Here is a 12831-nt window from a genome sequence, read left to right as displayed (position 1 = left end):
ATTCTTGAACAATCCCTTTGTTTTTGCAGAATTCACTTCCATTATCACTTCTCAATATTTTCACACAATTTTGATCTTCAGCCTATTTTTCTATCTTCTTGATGTGCTCAATTATGATATATGGAGTTTCATCTTTAGAGTGCATGAACTCTACCCAAGTGTATCTTGAGAAATCATCCACATCACAAGTGCATATTTGTTTCTTAAAATTGATAAGACATTTACTAGTCCAAACAAGTCCATGTGAATAAGTTGCAATGGTGCACTTATAGAATTCACAGTTTTTGACTTATGACTTGATCTTTTCATTTTTCCTTTTTGACAAGCCTCACAAACTTCAACTTGTGCAAACCCCAGTTTAGGCATATCTCTTACTAACTCCTTTTTAACCAAGGTGTTAATTACCTTGACAAGTGAGACAACTTCTCATGCCATAGCTTTCTTTGTTCTTCTGATGTCTTGGTGTAGAAGCAACAAATTCCATCCTTATTTATTGAGTTAAGTCTGCAATAAGGAAGCTTCCTTTCCTTGCTCTTTGCAGAGCAACTTCACCAGTTTTCTTGCTGATAAAAGTGCATCCTTCTTTGTTAAATAAGACTTCAAAATCTTTGTCTATAAATTGTCTAACACTAAGAAGATTCACTATAAGACCAGCTACCAGTGCTACATCATCAGTGATAATATTTTCAGAAACAATCTTGCCATATCCCATTGTGAATCCTTTGTTGTTGTCTCCAAAGGTCACCAAAGGGCCAGCCTTCTCCTCAAACTATGATAGCAGGGCCTTATCACCTGTCATATGTCTGGAAAACCCACTATCAATGATCCATATGACTTTCTTTACTTTGCCCTGCACACAATGAGTTTTAAGTGTGTTTAGCAACCCAAGCAGTGTTGGGTACTTTCTTCTTATTAACTGATTTTACAGAAGTAGATTGTGTTATTTCAGATAAAATAGAATTCAATGACTGTTGCGCATTTTTCCTATCTGATGTAGACCCAAATTTTATTTTGTTTAAAGTGTACTCTCAGTTTGTGGCAACTCTTCATCACTTTCAAGTTACAAGGGATACAATCAAACTTGTCACAAAATGAGTAGGGGTCATTTGCATCTGCTTCATTGTATTTGCATGCTCCTTCAGCTGAATTTCTAACAACCTTTTTACCAAGATGAGTTAGATGATTTACAGAGCCATATATTTCACACTACTTTCTTGGAGCGTCTGTAACTATAATATATAATATATGATGTCAAAGATTACTGGAGCTAATAATATCATCAACATCTATGATCTGAGTATATCAGAAGATCAGAAGAGTTGAAGGCAGTAGGCAAGAGCAGAATATCAAAGGATGGAAGATTTCTGAATATCAAAGCTGGCTCTTTATCAAGATACAGGATATGGATGTTAGCTAGTTATCCTAATCCAGATTTGCTGAAAATAATAGAGGCTCTAACTGGCACCCCCATCCTAGAAGAATTGGAAATACTTGTGCAAATTAAGAACATAATTGAGAAAGAATCAGACAGCTCAGTCTTTACTTAATTCTTGTAAACTGTCAAATATTCATTATACAAGTATTGTATCACCTTTTGTATTGTTTTATTTTCATTCTTTAACTTGGGGTTAGTCTTGTTAACAGGCATGAATTTGTGATAAGCAATCTTCTCACAAATTGGGGGAGATTATTGTGCAAGACATGCCTGTATCATAACAAGATTAAGTCATATTGACAACCCTAAGATTAGTTGTATTGTAACCTTAATCTGTAATTCATACTTGTAACACTTAATGTCTGTAAAATGTAAATGGAGCAGACTAGAGCATTTTTCTCTAAACAGTGTCAAGCCTAAGAATTCTATCTGGAAGAAGATCAAGAAGATCATGCCTCAGAAGAATTATGAAGAAGCTTGGAGTTGAATAATTCTGTTTGGTGAAAAACATTCTAAGTCAAGATCTCTACAAGTCACAGAATTAGTGTTATAGAGAAGTCATTCGAGAACTCAGAAAGACCTATCGAGAACTCAAGAATTGTCTATCGAGAACTCAGGAAATGCTATTGGAGATATCGATAAGTCAGATACCTAATCGAGAACTCAGAGATATTGACAAGTGTACATTCATTAGAGAACTCTGAGTTATCGATAAGCCAAAGTCCATTAGAGAACTCTGAGTTATCGATAAACCAAAATTCACTAGAGAACTCAGAGTTGTCGATAAGTCAAGTCAACAATGAAGTTTCAGAGATATCGATAAGCCAACATGCCTATCGAGATGTCGAGTTCTCTACAGCTTAATTGGAGATCTCGAAGTGAAGAAATTTCTCTAAGTACAGAATTGCAGAACAGTTTAATATCCAAGGTTGCAAATCAACAAACAATTCACATAGCTGGATTGACAAGTCTACAAAAAGCAGCTTGAGAGATGTACAAGATCAATGACAAAGATTAATTGACAGAGGAGATTAAAGTAATCACGGGATGCTAAAGATATGCTAAGCCAGAGATGGAAGATTTGTTTTTCTATAAATAGAAATGACAAGTGACAGTTTAGAAAAGCTAATAGCATGTTTATTATCCACTGTGTAAACCAGCAGTTAACTGAGTTATAAAGTTAACACTGGTCCTCTAGTTAAGTAGGATAATCAAGATAGAAAATTTAGGATTCTCTCTCAAGAAAGAAGCTAAGTTCTAAAACAAGAACTTAGAGATTTTGTAGCAAAACACTGCTTGATTTTTAATACAAAATTAAGTGAGTTTTGAAGATCTTTGTTCTACATACTTGCATTGTTATTTATGTTTATCATCTACTCCACAAAATCATTGATACCAATCAACTGCTAAACTCAGAGCAAAACCAAAAAGTAAACATTTAAGCGAAACCAAAATCTGAAAGTAAACAGATTAGATCTTGGAAAAATGAATACACAGAAAATCAGTAGTATCAAGATTCCTCCCTTTGATAAGGCCACTTACACTTTATGGAAAAAGAAAATGTTGCTGTTTATAAGAATGGCCAATCATCTTTACATTGGTATCCTCAAGAATGGGCCCTTCACTCCTGTAGTTAGAGTTGAGGAAGCCACAGATGGAGATATGGTTATTCCAGCTCATTATGCTCCCAAGGATCCTTTTGAGTATACTGAACCTGAAAGAGAGAAAGTTTCCCTATATAGTGCTTTACAACTGATACTAATTGAGTCACTTGACAATGTAATGTATAATAACATTGTCAACTGTGACACTGCTAAACAGATCTGGGGAAAAGATTGAAATACTTTGTGAAGGAACTGAGGAGGTTAGGTCAAATCAAAGAAGGATATTGATTTCTCAGTATGAGGGTTTTATGGCTAAACCAAAAGAGGGTATTACTGATGTGTTTGAAAGGTTTAATAAGCTGATAAATGACTTGCAGCTTCATGATAAATTTTATGATGTCGAAGAAGTGAATTTAAAGTTCTTGACTACTCTCCCTGATCACTTGGAACAGAAAATCTCTGCAATCAGAGAAGGAAGGGATCTGAGTAGAATCACACTGGAAGTGCTCTATGAGGTTCTGAAAACTTATGAACTTGAAATGATTCAAAAGAAGTCATTAAGGGATGGTCAAGGATATGTAATGGATGGCTCAAGTGCACTGATTGTGAATGATGGCCAGACTTCTAATAATGAGCAAAGATCCTGGAAGGAATATGTCCTAAGTCCAATCAGGTATTATGATTTAGGAATAACTTTTGTGTAATCTGTTTTGATTTCATTGATATTAATAAAAGACTTGTTTTGTTTTTATTACGGGCTCTATCTATTTAAGTGTTTAAATAAGATATACCATAGTTTAGAGTAAAGCTTTTTATGGATTATGATGAGATCATAATAGTGAGACCTAAAAGATGATAACTCTAAACTTAAATAGTTCCTGATCATAGGATTACTAACTGGTAATTAATAATCCGCAAAGATCGGTACATACTATGCTTGCTTCATTATGAAGGATGTCTGTTCTCATAGACATTTGTGTGGTGACACTATAGCTAGTATGTAGGTGCTTATTATAGAATAAGTTCACTAAACATGACTCGCACAGCTGAACAACTGATGGAGTTCACTCACGTGTCAGCAGTTGTTCACATAGTGATAGTTGTACAAGTATCCTTAGACTTGAGGTTATCATAGTCATCTTGTGTACACTGAACTATGCTTTGGTTTAGTTCTTAGTCTCCAGGGACAATTATTAGGGCTCTACTGGGTATAGGAATTTGTACACGAAGATAGTGTATGATCAATAAAGGATCTACCCCTTCCAGTGAAGGAAGAGAATATTCAAAGCTGATCCACTTATGCTAGTTCAGGAATCTCTGGCCAGAGTGAATGAAATTAGAAAGGAGTTTCTAATTTGCATAGAACTAAGCATAGTAAATGGTAAGCAAGTGACTAAATTAGATAGGCTTGACACGAGATCCATGCCTTGTATTTAATCAGGACATTGTAGGGTAGAAGGAGTTTATTGTACGGTAACTATTCACTGAATAGGTTCTTGGTATTCTAAGCAGTGAATTCGTATTATCCGGATAGTCGCGATATGCTGAGAAGTATCCCTCACGATGTAGAATAAATATGATTAATTAATTAATCATATTTAATAAATTAGAGAATTTATATAAATAATGATAAAATAGTTTTATTATTATTTATTTCTACTTCCGACTTAATATTGAATCTACAGGGTTATACCATAAAAAGAGAATGATTTAATGGTGGAGAAATTAATTAATAATGGCTGATAATTATTTATTTATGAAATAAATAATTAATTGGCAAATTTAATAATTGATTAAATTAGATTTAATTGATTATAAATTAATTAAGAAAAGTTCTTAATATTATTAATTAAGAATTTAATTTTTGGAAATTAAATCAAGAGAGAGAATTATTTTTAAAGTGTTTAGAAAAATGATTAATAATTAAAAGGTGTTTTAATTATTAATGAGAATAATAAATGGGTTAATAATAATAATATTTTATGGAAAAATTTCAGCTGAAAATTTTGCCTATAAATATACTATTATAAACCCTATTTTTATTCTAACCCCAACCCAAAAGTTTTTAGAAAACCTAATTCTCTCCACCTCCTCCTCCTTAACGTCGTTTTCTTGGTGGATACCGGTAGAGTGCTTCACGTTTGAGGAGCAGCTGCTAAGGATCTCCGATCGTTGCTTTTGGATTGCTATTAAAGGTTAGTAATCGATTCATATGTTTTAATCACGATTTATATGATTTTATTTGGATTTTATATGTGTAAAAGTGTTTTACCATGCCTCCGCTGCGATTAAAATCCAACAATGGTATCAGAGCATAGGTTATATGCATATAGATCTCTGGTAAAAATTTCAGAATTTTATATGCTTGTATGAATTAATTATGATTTTTACAAGTTATATTATGGATTAATTATGTCTGATGAGAAATCGTTTCTCAGAATAATTTTGAATATTGATCTGGGTTCTACAAGTGTTGTAGATCGTCTGGGTATTTTTTTCATAATTTTATGATGTATAGATTTTTTATTATGAATTTTTGAAGATCTTGCAATTAAATTCGTAATTAAATAATCATGTATATATATATAAATTGTTAGTATTTATGTATATATCTGCATCTGTTGAATGTGCTGCTGTTGAAAAGAAAGGCACATGTGATGTGCTGCTATGTCAGGTACGGCGCACGGAATTCCGTGCGAGAATAGTTGGTGGCGACTGCTGCAGTCACGTGTGGCGCACGCGCGCGCGGGTGGGTGTCGCGCATTCCGGGAATGCGTTACATCCTGTGACGCATTCACGGAATGCGTTACACCTTTTAATGGCTTAAAAGGGTTGTAACGCATCACCGGAATGCTTTACAGAGCTAGTAACGCGTTCCTGTAATGCGTTACAGTCCGTCTGTCCACATTAAATTTGATTTTCTGGGAGTTTCGTAACTCCGTTTTAGGCGTGCAATATATCGTTGGATTCGTTTTTCCGAGACGGATCTAATGGAGTGATCAAATTTTAGTTTATATAAAAGTTTTGTACTGTTTATATTTCCGAAAGTGTTTTAAAGCTGTTTTTAACTGTTTTAACTGCTTTTAAATGCTTCATGTGATACATAGAGATGTATAACGCTTAGACCAATATGCTAGATGATGTAACAGGCCTACCTTGATGTTTATTCATGTTGGTATATGTGATATATGCTTAGTTTATCACGCGATGATAGATTTAGGTGAACTTAAATGAACATAAGGCGTTTGTTAGACAACCTAGTATAGTGAAATTGTTTCATAACCTTAATAATAATATTATGAATACAATCATGAGATTCTTGTGTTTATGAAACACATAATTGAATATGAATTTTCAATATTAGAGAAAGGATGATTCTGTCAACAACATATTTCTATCTGTAATAAAGGGTTATTAAGTGACGCCTCTTGACAATGCTCCACCCGATCTGGGAATCATCTGATTATTGATTAATGATTTGAAATATTTAATTTAAAAGGAAGAATTTCTTTATAATATGATTATGATTGTAACGTAATATAATCCCTCTAAAATTAAATAATATCAAGTAGTAATTGGCCAATGACACAACGGGCTTGTGTCGGTCATAGCCTTCCAACATGATAGAAAAGTAGTTCTTATTTTTGAATCATTGCCGGTTCGTGCTACAGCCGAGGGCTTTGATTTTGAAATAAGAAATACTTGTCTATTACATAGAGATGTGTACATTGAATAAGAATCTAAAGATCGGTACGTGCCACAGCCGTGGGCCTTTGGGGACTGATTCAATTGTACGGAATGTTGGGTTAGACTTGACTTATAATATTGAGTTTGTCATGCCACAGCCGTGACTCAATTATTCAAGAGGCTAAAGTTTGATTAGGGAATAACATAAGATGTAATTGACAAGAGTTGTCTGCCTATTGAACATTACATGGCGGTTCATGCTATAGCCGGGGTTGTGTAATGGAATGTAGGATCCCTATTCCCACTAGCATTATGAATGCTTAATTTTTCACGTAGGGGGTTAAATAAATTAGATAAACTAGTGGGAGCCACTTATGAATGAAGACCCGATTCATATAGTGTTTTTAAAATGAAATTGAATATTTGCTAAGTGTTGTTATGTGTTTATCATTTATAGATTTACAATATACATTATGTCTTCTGCACTATCACTCAGGAGCATACTGGATGCTCACAAGTTGACTGGTCCTAATTATGCTGTCTGGCTTCGAAACTTGAGAATTGTTCTCAGGATTGAGAAGCTGGAATACGTGATTGACTCACCTAAACCTACTGAACCTGCTATTGATGCACATAATGATGAACATGTTGTGTATCGTAAATGGGTAGATGATGCAAATGTTGCTCAATGCATCATGCTAGCTTCCATGAACATTGAGCTACAGAAGCAACATGAGCATATGGATGCTCACACTATCCTCATTCATCTACAAGAGTTGTATGATGTGGCAGGGAGGACAGCTCGATATGAGATATCGAAGGAGCTGTTCGGTTGTAGGATGTCTGAGGGATCATCTGTGAATGACCATGTACTTAAGATGATCAATTTGATTGAACGTCTTGGACAACTTGGTTTTGCCATGGATGGGGAGCTGAGCCAAGACCTGGTCTTGCAATCGCTTCCGAGTTCGTTCTCGCAGTTTGTTGTGAACTTTCACATGAATAAGTTGGATGTCAGCCTGTCTGAACTCCACAACATGTTGAAGACTGCGGAATCAAATTTTCCCCCTAAGAAGAGTTCTGTTCTTCTAATTGGTGAAGGTTTCAATCCTAAGAAAAGGAAGAGGAACCCTTCCAAGAAGAAGAAAGTAGGTGAGAAAACGCCGGTTCCACCAAAAGCTGAAGACCCCAAGAGCAAAGTTGTTTGCTTTCACTGTAACAAGGTGGGGCACTGGAAGAGGAACTGCAAGGTTTACCTTGCAGAATTGAAGAAGAAGAAGGGTAGTGAGACTACCGCTTCTGATTCAGGTATGTTCATGATAGAAGTGAATATGTCATTAAATAAAATTTCTACTTGGGTATTAGATACCGCCTGTGGTTCTCATATCTACAATTTGTTGCAGGGACTAAGGAGAAGTAGGACTCTTGAGGAAGAGGAGGTGATTCTACTGATGGGAAATGGAGCAAGAGTTGCTGCTAAAGATGTAGAATCATTTCATTTACATATGCCTACGGGCAAGACTATTATTTTAAATAATTGTTATTTTGTTCCCTCGATTGTGAGGAATATTATTTCCATTCTCATGTTAGACTTGGCTGGATTTTCATTTATTATTGAGAATAATGAATGTTCTATTCTTTGAGATAATATTCTTTATGGACGTGGTACTTTAAATAATGGTCTGTATAAATGTGACATAATTTACTTCAGATTGAACAAACTAATAAAAGAAAAGGGATGATGAAAATCTCACTTCATTGTGGCACTACAGTCTCCATTTAGTAGACATGGAGAGAGGGCTGCAAATTTGCTAGGAATGGTACACACAGATGTATGTGGACCAATGTCTACGCAAGCCATGGGTAGATTTTCATACTTCATTACTTTCATGGATAATAGATCTAGATTCAGATATGTGTTTGATGAAACACAAGTCTGAAGCCTTTGAAAAGTTCAAAAAGTATAAGTATGAAGTGGAGAAATAAACCAAACATAGTATTATAATTCTTCGATTAGATCGAGGTGGTGAATACTTGAATGGAGAGTTTCTGGATTATCTCAAAGTAAATGGTATAGTCTCCCAGTGGACGCCTCCAAATTGGTATCTAAAAGGAGAAATCGAACTCTGTTAGACATGGTTCGATCCATGATGAGCTATGCGAATCTTCCAGTATTCCTATGGGGTTATGCATTGGAAACCTCAGCATATTTACTGAATAAGGTGCCTTCCAAATCTGTTCCTCAAACTCCGTATGAGATATGGAAAGAAAGGAAACCGAGTCTTAAACACGTTAAGATTTGGGGATGTCCAGCTTATGTCAAGTAAGTTGACCCAGATAAGCTGGAATATCGATCCGTAAAATATAGTTTTGTGGGATATCCTAAAGAGACTTTAGGGTATTACTTTTACACCGATCATCGGGTGTTTGTCTCCAGACATGCTACCTTCTTGGAAAAGGAGTTTATCCTTGAAGGAAAAAGTGGGAGCAAAATTGAACTTAATAAAGTTCAAGAAGCACAAACTACTACGGATCAAGTGGAAACACCTGTTCTGACTGAACAACCTTCTGTGGAACAGCCCATTCATAGGTCAGGGAGAGTGTCTCACCAACCTGAGAGGTAATATGGCCTTGTCATTGAGAATGACAATGAGTTGTCGATCATTGATGATGACGACCCTGTGACCTATAATGAGGCTATGAGTAGTGTTGACTCAGAGAAATGGCATAGTGCCATGAAATCGGGAATGAAATCTATGTATACGGGATACAAAAGAATGATTAGAGTAGATGGCCAGGTGGAGACCTTTAAGGCCAGGCTTGTGGCAAAAGGATTCAAACAAAGGCAATGGATTGACTTTGATGAAACCTTTTACCTGTAGCCCTGTTATAATCAGTTCGGATTTTGCTTGTGAATGCTGCTTACTACGACTATGAGATCTGGCAAATAGCCAGATGGTTTTCTTTCCAAGAGAAATGAAAACCTAGTGTGTAAGCTGCTGCGAACCATATGTGGTTTAAAGCAAGCTTCTCGTAGATGGAACATCCTTTTTGATGAGACAATCAAAGAGTTTGGTTTTATGAAAAACGTAGATGAACCATGTGTCTACAAAAGGGTTAGTGGGAGCGCAATAACATTTCTTGTGTTGTATTGAAATAGAGTTGACACACATAACAACAAAGCAGACCCACTCACAAAGCTACTTTATGAAAGTCACTTTGATTGTCATAAAGACTAGATGGGTATTAGATACCAGAGTGATTGGCTTTAGTACAAGTGGGAGATTGAAAGGAATATGTCCTAAGTCCAATCATGTATTAGGATTTAGGAATAACTTTTATGTAATCTGTTTTGATTTCATTGATATTAATAAAAGACTTGTTTTGTTTTTATTACGGGCTCTATCTATTTAAGTGTTTAAATAAGATATACCATAGTTTAGAGTAAAGCTTTTTATGGATTATGATGAGATCATAATAGTGAGACCTAAAAGATAATAACTCTAAACTTAAATAGTTCCTGATCATAGGATTACTAACTGGTAATTAATAATCCGCAAAGATCGGTACATACTATGCTTGCTTCATTATGAAGGATGTCTGTTCTCATAGACATTTGTGTGGTGACACTATAGCTAGTATGTAGGTGCTTATTATAGAATAAGTTCACTGAACATGACTCGCACAGCTGAACAACAGATGGAGTTCACTCACGTGTCAGCAGTTGTTCACATAGTGATAGTTGTACAAGTATCCTTAGACTTGAGGTCATCATAGTCATCTTGTGTACACTGAACTATACTTTGGTTTAGTTCTTAGTCTCCAGGGACAATTATTAGGGCTCTACTGGGTATAGGAATTTGTACACGAAGATAGTGTATGATCAATAAAGGATCTACCCCTTCCAGTGAAGGAAGAGAATGTTCAAAGCTGATCCACTTATGCTAGTTCAGGAATCTCTGGCTAGAGTGAATGAAATTAGAAAGGAGTTTCTAATTTGCATAGAACTAAGCATAGTAAATAGTAAGCAAGTGATTAAATTAAATAGGCTTGACACAAGATTCATGCCTTGTATTTAATCAGGACATTGTAGGGTAGAAGGAGTTTATTGTACGGTAACTATTCACTGAATAGGTTCTTGGTATTCTAAGCAGTGAATTCGTATTATCCGGATAGTCGCGATATGTTGAGAAGTATCCCTCACGATGTAGAATAAATATGATTAATTAATTAATCATATTTAATAAATTAGAGAATTTATATAAATAATGATAAAATAGTTTTATTATTATTTATTTCTACTACCGGCTTAATATTGAACCTACAGGGTCACACCATAAAAAGAGAATGATTTAATGGTGGAGGAATTAATTAATAATGGCTGATAATTATTTATTTATGAAATAAATAATTAATTGGCAAATTTAATAATTGATTAAATTAGATTTAATTAATTATAAATTAATTAAGAAAAGTTCTTAATATTATTAATTAAGAATTTAATTTTTGGAAATTAAATCAAGAGAGAGAATTATTTCTAAAGTGTTTAGAAAAAGGATTAATAATTAAAAGGTATTTTAATTATTAATGAGAATAATAAATGGGTTAATAATAATAATATTTTATGGGAAAATTTCAGCTGAAAATTTTGCCTATAAATATACTATTATAAACCCTATTTTTATTCTAACCCCAACCCAAAAGTTTTTAGAAAACCTAATTCTCTCCACCTCCTCCTCCTCCTTAACGTCGTTTTCTTGGTGGATACCGGTGGAGGCTTCACGTTTGAGGAGCAGCTGCTAAGGATCTCCGATCGTTGCTTTTGGATCGCTATTAAAGGTTAGTAATCGATTCATATGTTTTAATCACGATTTATATGCTTTTATTTGGATTTTATATGTGTAAAAGTGTTTTACCATGCCTCCGCTGCGATTAAAATCCATCAGATCCCCAACTCCAGCAATTTCTACAAGTGAGAAAAGAGTCAATGACACTGAAGAGCAAGTCATACTGGAATTGGATGAAGAAGATGAGTTCTACACTCTTGTTGAGCTTGATGAGCTAAATAAATCAATGGTCTACTTGGCTAGAAAATTCTCTAATATTAGAGTAAAGAAACCAAGATTTTTCAAGAGCAAAGGACAGTCCTTCAACAAAGACAAAAGCTGGATAGGAAAAGGGAAGTACACTCCTGATAGCAAAACTGGCTACAAAACTGGATCTGTTGATAGATAAAAAATAAGGTGCTTTAACTGTGATGGGTTGGGCCATTTTGCTACAGAATGTATGAAACCCAAGAAGGCAAAGAAAGATAAAGCCTATCTTGAATTGGAAGCAAAGTATGATGCTCTTCTAAAGAAGCAACAAGGTAAAGCTTATATTGTTGAGGGCAAGAGCTGGGATGATTCAGATAATGATGAAGATGAAGAAGTTAGAAACTATGCATTCATGGCCTTGGAGCAAGGAGATTCTTCATCATCTAAATCACAGGTACCAACTCTTACCACAATTGATTTAAATGTGAGTCAATATAAGGAAACTGTTGAAAAGATGAGCACATAAATGTTCCACATTAATACAAGCATGGTTGCTGCAAATGAGGAAGTTAGCAGATTGAAGAAGATCAATGAAAAACTTGAGAGTGAAAAACAAGAGGCTGAATTATTGCTGGTTGAGCTTCATGCTGCTAAACAAGAAATTACATACTTAAAGAATAAATTAAAGTGTGCAAGTGAAATTGAAGTAGTGTTAAGAGAAAGGCTGGAGAAGAATGAAGTGAAGCTGAAATCCTTCAAAAATGCTTCTGAGTTGATTGGCCAATATCATGAAAAGAACAAGCCTTGTGCAAACATTGCCATTGGTCTTGACTATGAGGGTTTGAACAGCAAAAAGAAGTCTGTCAGTGACAAAAGAAAATCAACTAAAGCTGAGAATATTCCAATAATGTTGAAGAAAGTTGAATCACCTTTGTTCAAGGCATGTGAGGTGAACTTCAGTGAAGAAGAGTTGATCATCAAACAGGAGATAGCTGATGAGGACAAGAAAAAGAAAAATGATGAGACAACTCAGTCTTCCATCCCTGTTGAAACACCAAAAGCCAATCAA

Source organism: Apium graveolens, chromosome 4, assembly GCF_009905375.1.
Source record: "Apium graveolens cultivar Ventura chromosome 4, ASM990537v1, whole genome shotgun sequence".
NCBI classification, from domain to species: Eukaryota; Viridiplantae; Streptophyta; class Magnoliopsida; order Apiales; family Apiaceae; genus Apium; species Apium graveolens.
This window is presented reverse-complemented; position numbering follows the sequence as displayed.